The following is a 20,191-nucleotide window of genomic DNA, read 5'->3' on the forward strand; positions in this document are numbered from 1 at the left end:
TTTACTACATAAGTCTCAAAGGGTCTAAATATATGGTGATCAAAATTTTTGACCAAAAGAAAAACGGTACAAAAATATGACGTGATAATATAATATATTTTTACAGATGATATGGTTGCAGATCCACTAATTAAAGGTCTACGCCCATATGTATTTGAGCGAGATGTCATTAGCATGGGTCTAAGAGCATCATGAGATGCTGTTATTTAGTGGGAGTTATTTTGGCTTTACTCTGATAAAAGTTTCATCTATGTTCGTTACACTTTGTAACGGTTTGATATGTATCAACTTTTGCATTCAATAAAATATTTTTGAATGTGTTGTTATTATGTTAAATACATATTGATAAAGTCTTAAGAGATTGTATAAACCTTGAGTGAAGGTTAGGGGCATCCGAGCATCCGGTTATTAGCCTTGTGTATATGTCTTGTGATACCTAAAGAAATGTTAATCATAATGACAAGACACGTGTGGATTCATTGGAATCATAAAACATTCTCTAGTGTCACAAGCTTTTGTGACACCTAAGGTAAGAGAATGATGATTGACAAATGGGATCTCTCTACGAGAGATGTTATCCATTTGACACACTACCATATTGAATCCATATCAATAAAGTTGAGAACACTCGTGACCATGGAAGGCTCTATGTGTATACATGCAGTTACCGTCATGATTCGGTGTTTAAGACTTTATGGAATAGGATTGATTATTAAGAATTATCTCTAGACCAAATGTGCGCACATACGGTACGATTTCAATTAATATAGTTCAAGTGGAAGAATGTAAAAGTTTTCCTAATGTGGACTACATTAATTGATATTGTAACTTACTGTTTTTACTGCTACTGTAAAACAGGGCTGGTCTAAGGTGAAATAAAAAAGTTTCTTAATTAGTCTAATATGGGGCTGGCTAGTGTGGGCCGAGTTGAGCCTGGCTCGTAATGAGGGGGACTGGCTAGAAACTCTATAAATAGTGCTCAAGTATCTCCTCTAACCCTAATTCTTACATTATCCTCACCTAAGGGGCGATACCTAATGCTAATCGTGAGGGGCCGTCTCATTGAGCTAGTGATACGGAGGGCAATAGAGGAGAAGGACTTGATGCGTGGATCCCTTTAATATGTGGGTAATCCCTTTTCTGCTTTCGCTTTATGTTCGATGGATCCCAAAACAAGTGTGTTAATCTTTCTACTCAATTATGCATGTTCTTGTTTTGGTTATGGAGATCTTGGGGTTGCGCAATTTGCATCCAATATTCCCGTTCTTGATCTAGTCATAGTAGGAGCAGAACCAGTACTCCTCCGAACGATGGCACTACCCCCCACTCCTTCAGTGTCTTATCTTCACCCATGAATGTTCGTGATTTAGAGAAATGGAGGAAATTGTTCACTATTTTGTCTTATGGGTATCCCTTTATCATTTCTAATCCGATTATGATGGAAGAGATTAATTATTTATTGTCAAGCTTGGATCCCTAATAAACTTTGTGTCATGTCTTGCTTTTTAGCACATATATAGGGAACTATTCCTCTCCATCAATTATGCTCTGGAAGTGTATCAAGACTATTGCGTCTAGCTTGCCTCTATTGAAGCGTTCAAAGCCAAATACTGATGCAAAAAATCGAAGAAAGCTGATCTTGAAAAGGAACTCACAATCAGGATGGAACATCTGAATGACAATAGGCACGTGTCACGGGCCTAAAGAGAGTCGACCCGAGAGGTTCCCGAGGGGCGATCACGACTCACCCGTGGGCCTCCTACTCTCACTCGGATTTCCACCAAGCCTGCTCCTCGAAGTTTCCAAGGGTGGGCGACACCGTCATTTCACCTGATTCTAGAAGTTTTCCTTTCATTAATGTCAGTAGACGGTAGTTGAATATTTATGTCGGTAGTTGAGGCAGTGCGATCTCGCCCGCCGGATGAAAAGTGGATCAACGGTTGTAATCCGAGGCCCTCAACTATAAAAGGGGTGTCATCCCTCATTTGTAATCATCCAATCCATTTCAGTAACATTAAAGCTTTCCTTTCCTTTCAGAGCTCCTCTCTCTAACTTTCTCTCTCAACAATCCGGGTAAGCGAGTGGGTAAACGTTCGATCGAGCAAGGCTTGGCTTGGGTGATCCAAAGTTGCCCGAGTCGCCACACGGTCACGATCCCAATTGATCGGCCCGTGACAAGTGGTATCAGAGCAAAAGAGAGATCCGTTCGAGAGACAAAGGAGCGCCAATTGTTCGAAGGAATGTCAAGCCAAGAAGCTGTCATGGATGGAGAGGCTACACAAGTCAAGGAGCTGTGTTCGATGAGAAGATCGGGAAGGTCCAGAGCGCCGTGCTCGAACTCATGGAAGGTCTTGACGATGTGTGAGACCGGATCATGGAGGTTGAGAGTTCGCTCTGTGAAGACTTCACAACCAGCCTCAACGAAGCTACCGCGCCATTACATGACAAGGACGAAGCCCTTGAAGCATCAATCAATGTGTTGAATGAGCGCGTCCAAGTGGTTGAAGAGGAAGCTCCGCGTAGGGACGAGGTCGAAGTAATGAAGGCCGAGATCCAAGAGCTCAAGACCGAGCTCGCCCTGTGCAAACTAAGCATCACCAACGGTGCTGTGCCTACCTAAGTGGTGCCCAAAATTGAGGTGCCAAAGCCAAAGGAGTTCAAAGGCGAACGATCCGCCAAGGAGGTGGACAACTTCGTCTGGAGCATGGAGCAATACTTCGGCGCCGTCAACATACACGACGAGTCGATCAAGGTACGAACCGCTTCCATGTTCCTATCCGATACGGCAATGCTTTGGTGGCGCAACAGGTGTGATGAGGTTAGACGCGGTGTCGATCCCGTGTGCACATGGGACGACTTCGTGAGAGAGTTTTGGGACTACTTTTCCCCTGAGTTCGCTCAGCAAAAAGCCCGTAGCAAGCTCCATTGCCTCGAGCAAAGAGGCGCGATCCGAGAGTACATGAAGGAGTTCACGGAGCTCAAACTCCAGATTCACAACCTAAGCGAAGAGGAGGCTCTCGGAGCGTTCATGGATGGGTTGAAGCCATGGGCACTTCTCGAGCTCAAGAGATGGGACGTGAGTATTCTTGCGCGAGCTCTAAGCGTGGCCGAGTTGCTCGTCAACCTCACCAAGGTTGAACCAAGGAGTCGAACAAGGGATTGGAGGTCGGATCGACCTTGCGAGGATGAAGCATGAAGCACTCCCTAGGGCGCGCATGAGCAAAGCGGCCGAGCCAAAGCATGGGGAGAAGGAACTTCCAAGCCATCCTTCCAAAGGGGTTGACCACCGACAGACTACGCAAGTAGGTTCGATCAACCCTCGCCTTCTCCCCCGGCTTTATTTGCCAAGGTCCACCTTTGGACTAAAAATGCCCGAAGAAGGGTTGAATCAATGCCCTCCTTGCCATCGAGGAAAAAAATGAGTCAAAAGAAGAAAAAAGACAAATTCGACTTGGAGCCGTGAAGATGATCAACTCCGTCCAAGCTCGATCCCTAACGAAAGAAAAGGAAGCTGTGGTGGACTCAGAAATGTTCTTCGTGCAAGTCGACGTGTGCGGCCAAACACTATATGCCTTGGTCGACATGGGTGCGTCGAACATGTTCATGTCAAAGGAAGTGGCGAAGGCCTTGAACCTTCGCATGGAGCCAACTGAGAATACCTTCAAGCCGATCAACTCAGAGGGCGTCCATGGCGTAGGATCAACTTTGGATGTGGACGTCAAAATTGGCGATTGGAGAGCCAAGATGGATTTCGAGGTAATCCCTCTTGATGATTATGATCTCATCCTTGGTATGCAATTCTTCAATAGTGTGAAATCCCTAATCGACATGAGGACCAAGTGCCTCGTGATCCTCGATCCGGATTACCCGACAACGGTCCCCATGATCAAGGGGGTGGTCGACTCCAAGACCATTGCATCGATCCGACGCCTCGACAAGAGCTTGAAGGCCGTGATGCGTATCAACAAGCTGTCCGAGGTAAAGCCAAAGGTTAAGTTGGATCCTACTCCAACACACGCCATGCCCATCCAAGCGCTCTTCCTCGAAGTTGAGTGCGTGCCGCGTGCTCCGTCCAAGCCGAAGACTGAGCCGCGTGCCAAGTCCAACTTCATCATAAAAGGTTGCGGCCCTTCATTCGAGAGCGTCGAGCGAAGCAAAAGAAGAACAAGAGAGCCCGTGCTCGTGCCAAAAAAAGGCTGCCCGTCAAGTTGTGAGCGACGAGGGCGTCGCTCGAATGAGGGGGAGAATGTCACGGGCCTAAAGAGAGTCGACCCAAGAGGTTCCCGAGGGGCGATCACGACTCACCCGTGGACCTCCTGCTCTCACTCGGATTTCCACCAAGCCTGCTCCCGAAGTTTCCAAGGGCAGGCGACACCGTCATTTCACCTGATTCTAGAAGTTTCCCTTTCATTAATGTCGGTAGACGGTAGTTAAATATTTATGTCAGTAGTTGAGGTGGTGCAATCTCGCCCGCCGGATGAAAAGTAGATCAACGGTTATAATCTGAGGCCCTCAACTATAAAAGGGGTGTCCTCCCTCATTTGTAATTATCCAATCGATTTCAGTAACATCAAAGCTTTCCTTTCCTTTCCTTTCAGAGCTCCTCTCTCTAACTTTCTCTCTCAACGATCCGAGTAAGCGAGCGGGTAAGCGTTCGATCAAGCAAGGCTTGGCTTGGGTGATCCAAAGTTGCCCGAGTCGCCGCACGGTCACGATCCCAATCGATTGGCCCGTGACACAAGAGTCATCATTGCTTCTTCAACGTGTCACTCCCAACAATCCGTTTTCAGCTGAGCTTTTACAACGGATGGAGCTAGCTGAAGAATTTGCTGTTGTTTTGACTCGAGATATACACTGAGTCCAAGATGCCTTAGTGTCGCTTTCCCATGAATGTGAGGACCTAAGTAGAAATATCCGAGCTTAGACCTCCGAAGGACTCGGTATCGCGCAGAGAACTTGGCACTAGAATGGCGGCTAAGAAGCTTTGTTCTTACATTGTGCCCACAATTTGATTTTTAACTGTTCCTCCTTGTATTTAGGCTGGTCTTGTAACTATGTTACTCTTTTGCACGGAATGTACTTATATCTCGATATGTCTTAGACTTCGTAATGTATATATACTGAACGACTTGATCCATTGTAAAAGATCCCTTGTCTATCTTTAATTCTTCCAAGATATTGTCTCGAACTGAACTCTTCATACACAATGCCGATCTCTTCGTAATTCTGAATCACGAATGGGTAATCAACTGGCAGCCTTATTCTTTGGATCTAATTAATTAAATCCATTATTTGATCTTATCCTGCCGCTGTACTCACATCTTCCTGTACAGCTTTCTAACTGATCGAGTCCTTTTATATCTCCAAGGATGCGATGATCTCCTGGACCATAATTGTCTTCCTGACTCTTCGGCTTCTCTTGCAATCCCCAAGACTTCAATTAATCCCATCTGTTGCATATTAATGCACATCCCTCCAATTTTCCAGTTAACCTGGTCGTGCTTTCCTCCATTCTCCATGATCTTCCCAACCATTGCAAACTTCAGCTATAAATAGTCCCTTTTTTTGGGTTCATTCATCCTTTCAAATCGCCTTCCTTCTTACTTCTAGAAATGGCTGCACCCCCAATAATCCCCCTAATCCACATAGTCTCAGTCGAAGCTATTGAAAGTGGAAGCAACTTTATGAGTTTCTTTCTGGAGGCTTGGCTTCCATAGCCAAGGATGAAGAGAAAGAGGCTGCGGTGAGGAGGATTCTTCCAGAGATGGACATCGCTCTAATCAGCGGTTCTGAACTCCACTGCCAATATGACACCTTCTGTCTCCCTGTCTCGGAGGGTCTGAAGGCCTACAAGCTTAACCTCGCCCAGACCGAGGAGAAGGCCATCCTGGAAGAAAGGGTTATGTCCCTCGACCAGTGTACTGACCTTGTTGCTCGCACTATGAACTGGTACCACAAGGCACTAGCTTCGGCAGAGAAGAAGGTATCTCAGATTCACGATCAACAACCTCGATTGGGACAGACTTACAAAAGAGGAGTAAATTGCTGCTGGGAGATCCCGCGTTGATACTGACCGTACCGTTGGGCTGAATGAACGACTGTCCGATATTGGCCTGGAAATAACGACCCTTGGTGACCTTGTTGCCGAAGTGAAAAACTGTCCATGCTTGCAAGATGTGAATATCGAGATCCTGAAGAAAGAGCTGGATCACATCTTCGAGAAGACCTACAAGATGCACCCGTTGGTGGCCAAAAGTGAGCAGGCCAACTCCCATATAGAGGGACACCTGAAGGATTTCTTGATGGCGATCAAAGCTTAGCTGACGTTCATTCCCATTGCTAACCCGTAGCCCTTACTGCATCTTGACCGCTCCCAAAGGATATGGACATGTGACCTGTGTTGCTTTTGGACTAGCCTTTGCTACCTTAGCTGCCTTAGGATTGGACGTTGTGTTGCTATAAATATTTCCCCTTCACTAGTCTCGGTTGTAGTCATGTGTCGCTGGATTTTTTTAATGAAGTGTTTGAATCTATGTTTCTTCTTCTTTCTCCCTTCTTCTTCTTTCTCCCTTATTTCCATTGATGGACCGCAGCAATTCCTCTCCTTCCAAAAGCGTTCCCACTTAACACATCAATAACTTGAAATGGTCCCTCCTATGTGGGTGACCAATTACCGAATGTCTCGATTTTTGTGTGAAATGGGAGGATTGTCTTCCAAACCAAAACCAAATCCCCCAAGGCAAAAGACTTAGCTTTCACATGTTTATTTTAAGCTCTTGCTACTCGCTTTTTCTGAGCAATCACATGATCTAGGGCTGCTGATGTCATCTCATCCAATTAGTCCAATTGCATATATATCGCCTCATTGTACTCCTCTGGCAAGATCTCGTTATGAAGCCTTACCCTTAGTGATTGCACTATGATTTCTAGTGGCAAAACCGCCTCTTGGCCATAGAAGTCCATAAGACGGCTTTTAGGTGCCTAGAAGCCATAGGGACATGCTTGGAAAGTTATGCCATTCGGATTGAAGAACGTTGAAGCAACTTATCAACGGGCAATGAATTTCATTTTCTATGACATGATAGGAGAGTTCATAGAGGTGTACATTGATGATATCCTAATCAAATCAGAAGAGATAAGTCATCTCAAATATCTTGAGCAATCTATTACTAGGATGGAGAAGTATCAATTGAAAATGAACCCTCTAAAATGTGCATTTGGTATAAAAGTTGCGAATTTCTTAGGATTTCTAGTTAACAATGAGGAATAGATATTGATAAGTATAAGGCTAAGGCCGTACTAGATTTGTCTCCTCCAACTAACAAGAAACAATTGCAAATGATAATCGAGAAAGTAAATTTTCTTAGGATATTTATTGCTAACCTATCTAGCAAAATAGAGATGTTTTATCCTTTGTTGAAGTTGAAAAATCAAGAGGAATTGATTTGGCAAGAAGAACACCAGCGTGCCTTTGAAAGAATAAAGGCATATTTGACGAATCCTCCAATGCCGATACCGCCAAAGCAGGCAGGCCTCTAAAACTCTATGTGTTGGCCACTGATACGACTATTGGTAGTATGCTGGCGCAGAGAATGATGAAGGCAAAAAGCAAGCAGTGTATTATCTTAATAGGATGTTGAATGATGCCGAGAAAGATAGAATGCTATTGAAAAGATCAGTTTGTCTCTATCTTTTGCATGTACGAAATTGCAACATTACTTGTTGCCAGCTGTTGTTCATATGATATGCAAAACCGACGTTATCAAGTACATATAAAAGTTAAAATAATAATAATAATAATAATAATAATAATAATAATAATAATAATAATAATAAAAGTACATATAAAAGTATTAAAAAAAAAGAGTACATATAAAAGTACATGCTTACAAGGCCTATACTGAAAGAACAAGTGGCAAAGTGGCCTTTCGCATTGTCTGAGATGGATTAAGTTTACGTGCCAATGAAAGCAGTGAAAGGACAAGCCGTGGCTGATTTTCTTACGGAGTACCCATGTGTCCAAGCCGAAGATATCGAAACTGAAAAGTATGCATCATTGCTCCCGTGGTTACTATATTTTAATGGTTCGTCCATGTCCATAGCATTAGGAGTTGGGGTTTTGATTGCATCACCAAGATGGCACAAAATGAAATTTCAGTTCAAGCTTGACTTTAAATGTTCCAATAATCAAGCTGAATATGAGGCACTCATAGTTAGCCTCTATTTGTTGGTTGACATGAATGTGCAATCGATTAAAGTGATGGGCGATTCGCAGTTAGTGATCAAACAGCTAAAAGGAGAGTATCAATGTATTAATGAGACTATTATGGAGCACTTTAATACAGGTAAAGAATTGTTTATCAGATTTCCCAATTCGGAACTAGTACACATACTAGGATATTAGAACGCGGAAGCCAATGAGCTTACTCAGATGGCATTCAGCTATCGCATCTCAAAAGAATTTGCTTACACTTTAATGAATGAAATAAAAATGTTGCCATCTATGTCACAACTGGTGATGGCCGTGGAAGTTGCAACAAAAGGAGATGATCGGGATTGGCGGATACCGATAATAGAGTATTTAAAGAATCCCCAATCACAAGACAAAGGATTAAGAAAGCAAGCGCTAAAATATGTGCTCTTAGGTGAAGAATTTTATCGGCATACTGTTGAATGAGTACTATTAAGGTGTTTGGATAAGGCAGAAGCAATGTTAAAAATGGCCGAGGTCCATGAAGGGATTTGTGGAGCCCATCAACCGGCTATTAAAATGAAATGGCTGTTGAAGCGTCGCGGTTATTTTTGGCCCACAATGACCCAAGATTGCATAAGTTATGCGAAAGGATGTAGACCTTGCAAAATGCATGGCCCAATCCAACATGTCCCAGCCACTTTGCTGATGCCGATAGTGAAGTCATGGCCTTTTAGAGGATATGTAATAGATATCATTGGGAAGATATACCCACCATCATATAAGGAACATTCATTTATACTCCTAGCTACTGATTACTTCACCAAATGGGCATCCACGTTGCTTTGTGGTGATTTGGAGGAGGAAATTTACATGGACCTTCCACTAGATTTACGCAGATTGAGGGAGTCTCAAGTATATCATCTTTGTAAACCCCTCTTCTAGACTTAAACAGGCATCTCGACAGTGGTATATTAAATTCACCACTACATTCACAGCTACACAATTCAAGCAATCCAAACATGATTATGCCCTATTTGCATGGACACAAGGTATATCATCAATCTACTTGTTGATATATGTTGATGATATACTTATTATGGGCAATAATGAGTCTACTAGTAATGAATTCAAGAAGTATCCCCATTCCATCTTTCTCATTAAAGATTTGGGGCATCCGAAATTTTTCTCGGTATTGAGATTACCCAATCAAATAAAGGAATCTACCTTAGTCAACATAAATTTGTGTTGGAGATTATATCAGATGTGGGGTTTTCATAATACAAACCAACCATTATTCAACCAAGCAGAATGTTAAGTTAACAACGATTGAGTATGATGCTAGATTACTACCTTTTGGTGAGGATCCATTGATCAAGGATCCATCAAGCTACTAGAGACTCGTTGGAAAAATCATCTATTTCACAATGATTAGACCTGACATATGTTACACATAGATTCTCAGTTAATTCATGCATAATCCAAAACAATCCCACATAAATACAATGTTGAAAGTCGATATCTGAAAGGGTGCCTAAGACTTCTATCTTAGAATTGTAATGTGGAGTGATGGCTCATTGTGACACGAATGATGCCACTTGTCATATGAATAGAAGAACAATTACTGGATTTTGCGTTAAGTTGGGAGAATTGCTGCTTTCATGGGAAACGAAGAAACGATTGGTTGAATCTAAATATCGAGCCATGGCTAAGAATATTTGTGTAATAGTTTGGATGCGAGGTCTACTTCACGATATTAGCATATGGTTAAGATGATCAACTACCTAGTTTTGTGACAATGATACTACTCTTAAATTTGCAGCAAATCCAATAGACCATAAAAGAGTGCAACATCGCCATTTCATTAGAGACAAAATTCAGGAAGAAATCATCACAACAAGATACATAGGAACTACATAACAGCATGCATGTATCTTTACCGAGCCTTTTTGTCAATGGAAATACCAAGTATCTATCGAGCAAGCTTGGCCTCCTCAATATATATAAGCCGCCAACTTTAGGAAGAGTGTTGAAGATACAATTGCCTCGCTTGGATTAATTGATGATTTCCTTATTGATTTCCTGATGTTTCCTAGGTTAGGAGCGGAATTTTTATCATGCAAAGTGGCTATTAATAGTCAAAATCAAGCTGTTTCGGGAATTAGAGTATTGTATAAATAGGAAAATATATTCTTTATTCATTCTATATAACTTTTCCTTTTATTGTCCATACAATTGTAATATAAATAGAGCCTATGTACATACAAGTTTTCTATGAGAAAGTAACATACAAATACAATTTTCCAATTTCTAGCTCTCCATCCTTTTCTATTTTGTGGCGATTAAAATATCTTCACAATAGAAATTATGGGAAAAATGTACTGAAAGTCTTAAGATTTGTGTATGTAACATAATCAAGTTATAAACCTTTAAATTGATTAGGTCATGAACAACAATACCCAAAATTGCCTATGTATCACATGAAAATTGCCTAATTGCATCCTTAAAAACCATATTTAAGAATAATCTTAAAAACTTAAATGCATTTTTTAGTAAAGATTTAGGATTTTTTTTCTATTGTCGACAAAATTATTTAGGATTTAACTGGATCAAATTGAACAACTTTTGATTAAGCTTTACAAGCTAATTGAATCAACATAAAGGTTTAGGACTCGTATTGCATTCTATAGATAAGGTTTAGAACTCGCTGTGCAATTTCCCCCATATATTAGAACAATAGTAGGAAAAACCCATTTGCATGGAAATTGTGTATAATCTATCCAATAAATAAGGGAATAATGCATATATAAGTATTACCGTGTCTTGTTAGAATTCTCCCAAAAATCCTCCATAACAAGGATTAGAAGTATCTTGCGAGATAGAGATGTTGTACTTAACCCTCGTGAATATATATGGCAAATCAATAAGAAAGAAAAGTCAAAAGCGGTAAATTTTTGGGAAAATAACACAAAAAATCCATAAACTTTGGCTCAATGTGTAATTTGACCCCTATTAATTTGCTCAATGTAATCTATAAACTTTAACCAAATGTGCAATGTAATTTCTGAACTTTTAATTTGTTCAAAATAATCCATAAACTTTTTGTACACATTTAATATGGTTCATGAACTGTATAGAAATGTTCAATGTAGTCTTAGTCTATGGATTGTTTGTGTCATTATTCCTAAATGTTTTGAAATGACGGTAGATATACTTTTTATCACATTTAAAATCTAATGAGAAAAAAATTGAAAGAGATCATTGTTAGAGGATACATATTTGAATTACTCTCTCTATCATTTGTTCTTTGAAATTTAAACTCATAAACGCTAAAAATTTGGAAATAACAAATGGATTAAGCAATGCTTACTGAAGTGTGTCGTGACGAGTTCTAGAGGGAAGTTCCCGCTTTAGCTATATACAATAGATACAAAAATTCAAATATTTGTTTAGCTAAAAAACATTATATATATTTTTATTACTTTGCTGCCATAAGCGTTTAGACTGGTTTAACTAAGCAATTTACTTATTACATGGGTCGCACATAGATACATCCAGGCACATTTACGTAAAATGCCATAAAAGAGATTATATGTTAAACAAGTACGCAAACTATATAAATAAATGTGTTGTGCTTGGAATTCAAGAATATGACATGATTAATAAAAGCATTTTTGCTCAAATCTGACATAAATTTGTCACAATACTTATTACGTGGAGAACTAATTGTCAGCCCCACCCACCCCTGTATGACCTCGTGCGACTATAATCAAAAGATGCCTTAAAACACTCGTAAATTTCTGAGGCATGGAGAAAAGGCACTACAAACATCAACAACATAAACCAAACGGTGCAGGTGAAACTATAGTTTTTTGCAACATGCAATCTCATTTCATCACATGTGCAACTATATCCTTATGATAAATGCAATATCATTCTTCTATCCTGCTTTATATTAACCACTGGAATCATCGATAATAAGCCATGTGTCTTGGCGATGTAAAAGGAGAAGCAACAGATAGAGATGTTTTCTGGGGCTGGGAAGTAGTCACCGGTTTCTTCTTCTCACGCTTCGTCTCTGACTGCAACCAAGCCTCGACAACTGAGTGAAGATTAGCCGAGCTCTTCAAATCATCAACCTCCGTCAATTTCTCCGCCCTTCTCAATTCACCAACTTGGATGTAAACAAGATGAGTCGCCCAATTCTCAAGCCCGTCGAATATGTGCGTCGCATATGTGCGTCGCATATACTATTGCAGCTCCTCTCTGAAAATGACATTTTAAAGGTCAGATAAGAGCACAATAAACAGCAGTACGAGTCAGGTAACACCCCAAATGTTTGCCACGCGACACAATCAGATGTATATGCAACAAATAGTGGATAGTTAGCATGCTTATCTAGTTTGGTAACGTCAAACCATACTTCTATAAGTAAGCAAATGCTCAATCAGTTACCATCTCTGTGCTAGTATCCTTGAAGTTTAGATGTTATATATGTAGTAAATTTGGTCACCAGTCTGAATCTTGTAATCATAAATAGTCAGTGGTGAAGCATTGGGTGCCTAAGGAAAAGGACGTAGTGTTCGAAGCAAATGACTCTGTAAAAGCATTTGATGTTATATCTAAGAAGGATGAGGAAATCATTAGATCTATTGTGAAAATGGTAACTTCGGAAGTTAGAGACACAGATGAAGAAAAAGCGAAAAGCGAAAAAAGTATAAACTATAAAATCAGAAAATACAATGGATTAATTACGAAATATGATATAGGAAAAATAGAACAATATGTTCAAAAAATATAATTAGTGCTTGTGGCAAGCTAACTAAATCACTCGATGGTGCTCAACTTGGGCTATTTGATGACTTAGTGCCCGACCCGAGTACTAATGGCTGCCTAAACACTTAATAGTGAATTTGCTCATTGATGATGCTCACAATTGCAAGAAAGTTCAACATGTCTATGGTATGGAGGGTTGCACATTGGAGCAGTAATGGCACCGTAGAAAACTCTACTTTATGTTTTTCTTCATTTGGAAATGGAAAGAACCACTCGGGTTTACCCCAGTGGCCACCCTACCAACATGGAAGGGGGAGATGGGGAGTTCGAATCCCCACCTTCTTAGGGGGGGTTAGGGTGGGGATGAATTAGTTTCCAGAGTGAGTTTCGACTCCCACGCCCTGCAAGGAGGCAGGGCAAAAGTCTGAGAGTTAGAATATGAGTAGAATATGACCGACAAAAAAAAAAAAGAATTGGAAAGGACAAAAAACATAAAATAGAAAGAAAAAGAAACTAAGACCAAAACCAACAAACCAATAGTAGTTTGATTTTGTTGAGGCAGCAGAACCAATGACCACGGTTGAGAAAGATGCATGACTGAGTGAAGCTAAAAGAAAAAGAGGGTCAACTTTTGGTAGATTTCACCAGCACAAGTATGTCTGTGACATGACTGACGAGGCTATAGAAAAACAACAACTTCCTTTAATGACAGGGTACGGACCATCGACTCATGAGATAAAGCTACTCTTAGAGACAACATGAGCAAATTTACAACTATGACAAGCCGATGCCGATGGGGCACTCTTGAAGATGACTTGTTGCGATTCCTCTCGAAGACGAAAATACTCACATGTTGCATCTTTACTTAATAATTTATCTTTATAATATGTTACAATCTATAGGTATTTATACTCAAACAATATATACAGGAAAGGAAGTAATCTAATTTAACAAACAAATTAGTTATTCTAATCTAATAAGGAAATTAGTTGTCACAGGAGATAATGAAATATCAAAGAATATCCATAACATCCAATAACGTGTCTAACAATATCTTTTAATAGGGAATTTTCTAATATTTACAAATGTAAAGTCCATAAAAATGAGGGAAAATTTCAAATAAGGACCCGAAGTTGACCAAATTTCTCAAATAATGACCCGAAATGAACTTTGTGTCAGATAAAGACCTAAAGTTAACCCATTGTCTCAAATAAGGACCCGAAGTGGTTGAATCAATTCCAAATAAGAACCTGAGCTTGTTGGTTAGCCAAATATTCGTTAGCTATCAAGCAAGTGACATTTTCGATGACTAGAGTTTGGGCAATTTTGTCCAAAAAAAAAATATAGGGAAAATTAACAAATCCTAAAACAGAAACAAAAAAAATCCTAGGTTTTCTACAGTCTCCCCGTTCCTTGTACCCATCCTCTGCAAAGTCATAGACCGAAGTTCTCTCATTCCTTGTACCCATCCTCCATAAAGTTGAAAAACCAAATTCTCCTCTGGTTGAGGCACGAATTCAAAAACAAGAAGAAAATTAGATGCTTCTTTGTTTGTTTGCGGAGACCCACATTCTCCATCGGTCAAGCAAGGCGAGGAGCGACAAGAATCGAGTCGTGATGATGATCGAGTAGCAATTTGGTTGAGGAGCAGTGGGGAGAAGAAAGAAGAAAATGTAAACATCTATATAAATAAACTAAACTTAATTAATTTATAATTTTCCCCTTTTTAAATCACAAATTTCTAAAAAAATTGCCCCTATTTTAATCGCCGAAAAATGTCTACTTGGGGAACTAAGGTCCTCAATAGAGATTAACTTGATCACTTCATGTCCTTATTTGACGCAAAATTCACTTTGAGTTCTTATTTAAAACAATGGGTCCACTCCGAGTCCTTATATGACACGAAGTTCACTTTGGGTTCTTATTTGAGAGAATAGATTCACTTCGGGTCCTTATTTAGAATTTTCCCTAAAAATGAGGACTGTGAGAGAGGGATTCAGAAAATTTCATCTCAAATGGGCAATTTCAAGAACAGAGAATTGCAAGGGAGGATGGGGAGGAAAACAGGAAATGCTCCAGCTTGGAAACTGGGAGCAGTCAAAAGTGAAGAGGAGTAGAAACGTGTTTGTGTCTGTCGGCTTTTCTTCATTCTTCTTCATTCGTTTGTGGATTTCTTGGTGTCAATTCATGTTACGCTGACCAGACCAAGAAAAATCGAACTCCAATGAATAGGATATGACCAGCTTAGGCAAATGTAATATGAGCGTAACATATTATATTTGATCCATACTCGTCACTGTCACTAAAGTTAAGATTGAATCGGAGATGAATTCGATTCTAATGTAAATGGGCCCCTTTTTGGATTGGAGATAAGTCACGGATAAAAGGTTGCTAAAAATGTCACAAGTTCTCTATTAAAAGAAAGTACCTTTTGATGACTTGTTATAATTTGATAACTAATTGAAAACAAAAATTTTCTATCGATTGATGGTTGTTGTTTAATTGTGCTTGTGTCTACTTAAGTGTTCCTACTATTATAGTCATCTTGACTACGTGCAAATGATTCTTATAAGCAGACTTAATCTAATTATATCGTAATTGTATCAAAGGTTTGCATTGGGAACTTATCTGCTGGGGTTGACTTCCATGGTAGATGCAAGGTAACATTCCATGTCCAAATTTTCTTTGCTTTACCATCTTAAGTAATGTCATATTGCACAAGGTCACCACCATATGCAAGATTCTCTTTGAATGAATGTCCAGTGATGACCGAGACCGAGTTCTAAATGGTATTCAGAATATTTTTCAGCGGATAATTAAAAGAGGTCTAATCGAGTTGAGTCGATATTCATATTTGAACTAGACTAGACTCAAGAATTTTAGACTTGAATACTTGATTCAAACTCAATTTCGTCAAAGCTCAACTTTTTCAGATCGAGTTTCACTCGTAATTAAAAAAAAAAAAAAAAACTTGAAATGACTTAATTTGATTCAACTTAGTTATCATAAATTTGTTTCTATCAGAGCTTGACTCAAGCTTGAGCTCAAATTCGACTTTTATAAAATCCAAACTAAATAGATTCGTACTTGAACCTGTAAATATTTAAGCGAGCTCGAGTAAATTGATTGGTTTGCACATGAAAAAACAATTAAAACCTGATTTCAAAGAAGCATGTGAGAAAATGCTCGTAAAGTACCCAATTGTTTCAATGTTAAGTGCTGCGTATCTCATTCAAGTTGAGTTCATTCTTCAAACTGGGATAAATCTAATTTTAGTCCTCCAATTCATAATATTTGTGCGATTGGATCCTCGATAGAGCAAGCCATTACCACTTCGATGGATACCTAGAGTCAATCATCACCACTTCTTCGAAGGTCAAACCTGTAATAAGTTCTTCTCATTTTCCAATCATCACCAGTCATCACCACGCGTCTGTGGCTACCATTTTCCACCCCTTCTCCGGTGTCTCTTGCTTTTCCACTTTTGTCTTCTACATATTGCTTTCTTATTTTTCGTAGAATAAAATAGTTTCTTTTGAATTTAACATTATTGGCTTTTACCTTTTTCAATAATAATAATAATAATAATAATCATCCTAGCTTGCCACATCAACTTACTAGACTTTTTTAAGGACTTGACTGAGAATGCGGTAGAGTTGGGGAGTTAATTCCTGAAAAACAAAATAAAATTTGAAGGATCCAATTGCAAAAGCAACATAAGTTTGGGACTAAAATCGAACTTAAACTTTTCTACTATTAAAGGAACACCAGGTTAGGTCAGGGCATTCAAAACATTATCAATTAATAGTAGAAGTCATTAGATAATTGATAATGAGAATAGAAAAATGTATTGTAAAGTCCCCACATTATGTAAACTCTATCTACTAAAAATAAATGAGGGCCAATTTTTCTTATAAATCTCGACCATTATGGGTGCGCATGGAAACACTTTTGTTTCTTTTTTGTTCCTGGGAACAGAAACAAAAAAAAAGTGTTTCTGTTCCTGGGAACAGTTTTTGAACAAAAGAACGCGTTTGGTAAGTGTAAAAAAAAAAACTGTTCTTGGAATAAAAAAAGAACAAAAACATGTTTGGTAACTGCAGTCAATTTCTGTTCCTAGAATAGAAAAAGAACAGAAACATGTTTGGTAAACGACAAAATTTTCTGTTTTTTTTTTTTTTAATAAAGTTTAAAATTGATATTGAATGCTTATTATTATGAAATGCTCATTAATTTTCTGTAGTCATCTATTTAATTTATTCTTAATACGACAAAATTCTCCCGTACGTGCGCCGTAACCTGGTAAGGAAGCAAAAACATTCGATGTTTGCATCAGCTACTTCTAGTTGGTTTGCCATTCTAAAGTCAAAACAGGGCTAGAGATGCACCAACACCAGTTGACAGGACTTTTGGAGTAGCTTTACTGCCATGCTCCAGAAAACTAGACCCCTCAAATTTGATTGTGCAGATCAGAGTGAACATACACACATTGATGTAAACGGGGCAATGAGCTTATACACAATACAATACACACTGATATAATTGCATGGTGATAGTTACAAAATGAGGACGAAACCGCGTGAGACAGTAGAAAAGGAAAGGACGGCGACTTGCCGATCGCTTTTCCTCTCACGTCGGGCCCCAAATGGTCATTATCTACAATCTATACTAGCAAGTCATTTGGGAAACAGAAAAGGAAAATTAGTCCACAATAATTACAAGCGATCTGTGTCCGAGCTTCTTTCTATCTTTTTGCTGATCTTTAAATCGTCTATTGCTTTGGTGATTCCTCAGAAATCGCAAGAAGTTCCCAACCTCTGCTTCGAGCTGTTGCATCTAGCGTTCTCCGTGACCTCGGGCAAGAGCTTCTCGAAGATTTCAAGGAACAGTACCCACTCATCTTCGCTCATATCTCCGAAAGAGATCCCCTCGCCCTCGTTGTCGTGTTGCTGCACTGCAAAACTCATGCTCCGGTTGAAAGCCCCCACCTTGGGACGGTTGATGGCATCGTCATGATTTTCACCCTCATCGTCTTCCATCGCATAAAACTCATATTCACAATTCAGGGTGTCGTTTTCCTCCCTTTTTGGAGATAATAACACATCAGGCAGCCCAGACATTGACTTGGCAGATAAAAACCTGGGAAGTTTTACGTGGGCTAGCCGTCTCAGGGAGGTCCAAGTCCTCCTTCATGTCATCATCATTTTCCATGACAAACTGAGTAGCTTCAAGGTCGTCTCCTTCGTTTGTTTCATCAACAGGCACATCGCCGCCCAAAGTAATCAGCATGCTGGCCTTGGATTGAACGCACAGCTCCTCCAATAAACTGAGACTCTCCTGCCCACGAGAAAACTGGCGAGTCATCATCTCACCTATATCTGCAAGACAGAAGCCAGCAGCTGCGGTGTGCTTTAGAAAGATGGTGCATAGGATGAGAACCCGGACAGAGGAGCTGCTGCTGCTGGAGCTGCAGCTCGAGCGAGCTGCAGCTGCAGCTGCTGCTCGAGCAGCTCGCTCGAGCTGCTGCAGCTCACTGGAGCTGCTGCTCGAGCAGCTGCAGCTCACTGGAGCTGCAGCTCGCTGGAGCTGCTGCTCGATCAAGCCTCGCTCGAGATGCAGCTCGCTCGAGCAGCTGCAGATCGAGCTACAGCTCGAGCTCGCTCTCGAAGCGAAGCGTTGCTCCCCCTTCGGCGCGGCAGATCTGGGCGAGCAACGCCGCTCGAGGCTTGAGCGAGCCGTCCCAGATCTGTCACGCCGAAGGGGGAGCAACGCTGACCGGAGAAGGGGGAGAAACGTACCTGGAGTCGCCGGAGAGAATAGACCGAGTGGGAGCCGCCGGAGAGATGGAGAGACGCCGGAAAAGGGAGAACGAAGCTTCAGCCGACGAGAGCCATGAGCACGCACGGAGGAGAAGAGCTTCAGCCGGTGTTCTTCCTTTGTTCCGATTTTGTTTTTTTTGTTCTTTTGGTTTTTGTTCTTTTGTGCCTTCCAAGAAGTGTTTCTTTTCAAAAGAAACAACTTTTTTATGTTTCTTTTTCTGTTCTTATTTCGTTCCGAAACAAAAAAACAAAAAAAAGAACAGACGCAACCAAACGCGTTTCTGTTCATTTTTTGTTCCCGAACACTTTCCGTACAGAGTGTTCGGAAACGTTTCTTAGAAACGTTTCCATGCACGCCCTAAATCTATTGTACAGATTCCAATGTAGTTTTAAAGTTTTCAATTGGTCAAATGCAATTCTAAACTTTTGAGTTAAATTTTAATTTAGTTTTGCCCTGCAATTTTTGGCTGAAAAATCGATATGGGCTTGATCGGCGATCTGCATGGACAAATTTATTCAAAACAAATTTTGAGTAATTTTATTTTATTTTTACTTTTTAAATGTTTTTCTTTCCTTTCCTTTTCATTTTTGTTCCCAATTTCCCCTTTTCCTATTTCATTTTTTCTTTTCTTTCCCATCACCCGGATCGGATACACAATCCTCAAACTCTTCATCAAACCACAATATTGCAACCATATCAATAGATATTGCGTAACGTTGGGATTTATATAAACCACAACTTTAAAAAAAAAAATTCTCTTACCAATCATGAAAACTACAGACCAAACATCCTTCTTAAATTGCATACAATGTATTATTCGGGCTTATGACGACTACCCACCGACAAAATCAGGCATCAACAAGAACATCTTCTATTTCTCCTATTGATAAGCAAGAATCTATTGATCAATAAAAAGAACTATCTTTCCAAATAAAGAGAAGAAAGAACGAAATACTATTTCTCAATTATAATAACTAAACCTCAGGAGTCTTCATGATCGTGAGAGTCTGAACAACACTTTATCCCAGAATCGATAATAAGCAAACCTCCATAATCTCATAAACACCAATGGACCACAAAATATCCAGAAGCCAATGATGAACCCACTTTTTCTCGCTATCATCATTGCCGCCATCGTCACCAGCTTCTTCCATCCCATTTGTGATGATTGAGCAACTTTTGTTGAGCACAAGTCCACACAATCCAAGGTTTCCTTCAAAAGAACTTTTTGAGAATGTGAGAAATTGTCCGCTTGTCGGGATGTTTCCTACAAGTTGATTGTTTGAGAGGTTCATGAACGAAAGGAAATTAAGATTTGCAAGCTGAGCTGGTATGGTTCCATTGAGGTAGTTCCCTGACAGGTCTAACGATTCAAGCTGACCTAGATTCCCCAAAACCAGAGGA

General features: G+C 40.0%; 1 protein-coding gene and 1 long non-coding RNA gene across 2 annotated transcripts in view; both read right to left on the minus strand.

Moving 5' to 3' along the window:
- LOC104432108 (bifunctional purine biosynthesis protein PurH) overlaps window positions 1-20,191 on the minus strand; it is a 106,799-nt gene that overhangs the window by 60,250 nt on the left and 26,358 nt on the right. The window lies entirely within an intron of this gene.
- LOC120291559 lies at window positions 17,457-18,927 on the minus strand. Its single transcript, XR_005549707.1, has 2 exons — window positions 18,766-18,927; window positions 17,457-18,304 (listed from the first exon to the last, which is right to left on the minus strand). It is a non-coding gene; the product is annotated as an uncharacterized LOC120291559 (long non-coding RNA).

The sequence above is a fragment of the Eucalyptus grandis genome, chromosome 1, assembly GCF_016545825.1.
Source record: "Eucalyptus grandis isolate ANBG69807.140 chromosome 1, ASM1654582v1, whole genome shotgun sequence".
Lineage (NCBI taxonomy): Eukaryota > Viridiplantae > Streptophyta > Magnoliopsida > Myrtales > Myrtaceae > Eucalyptus > Eucalyptus grandis.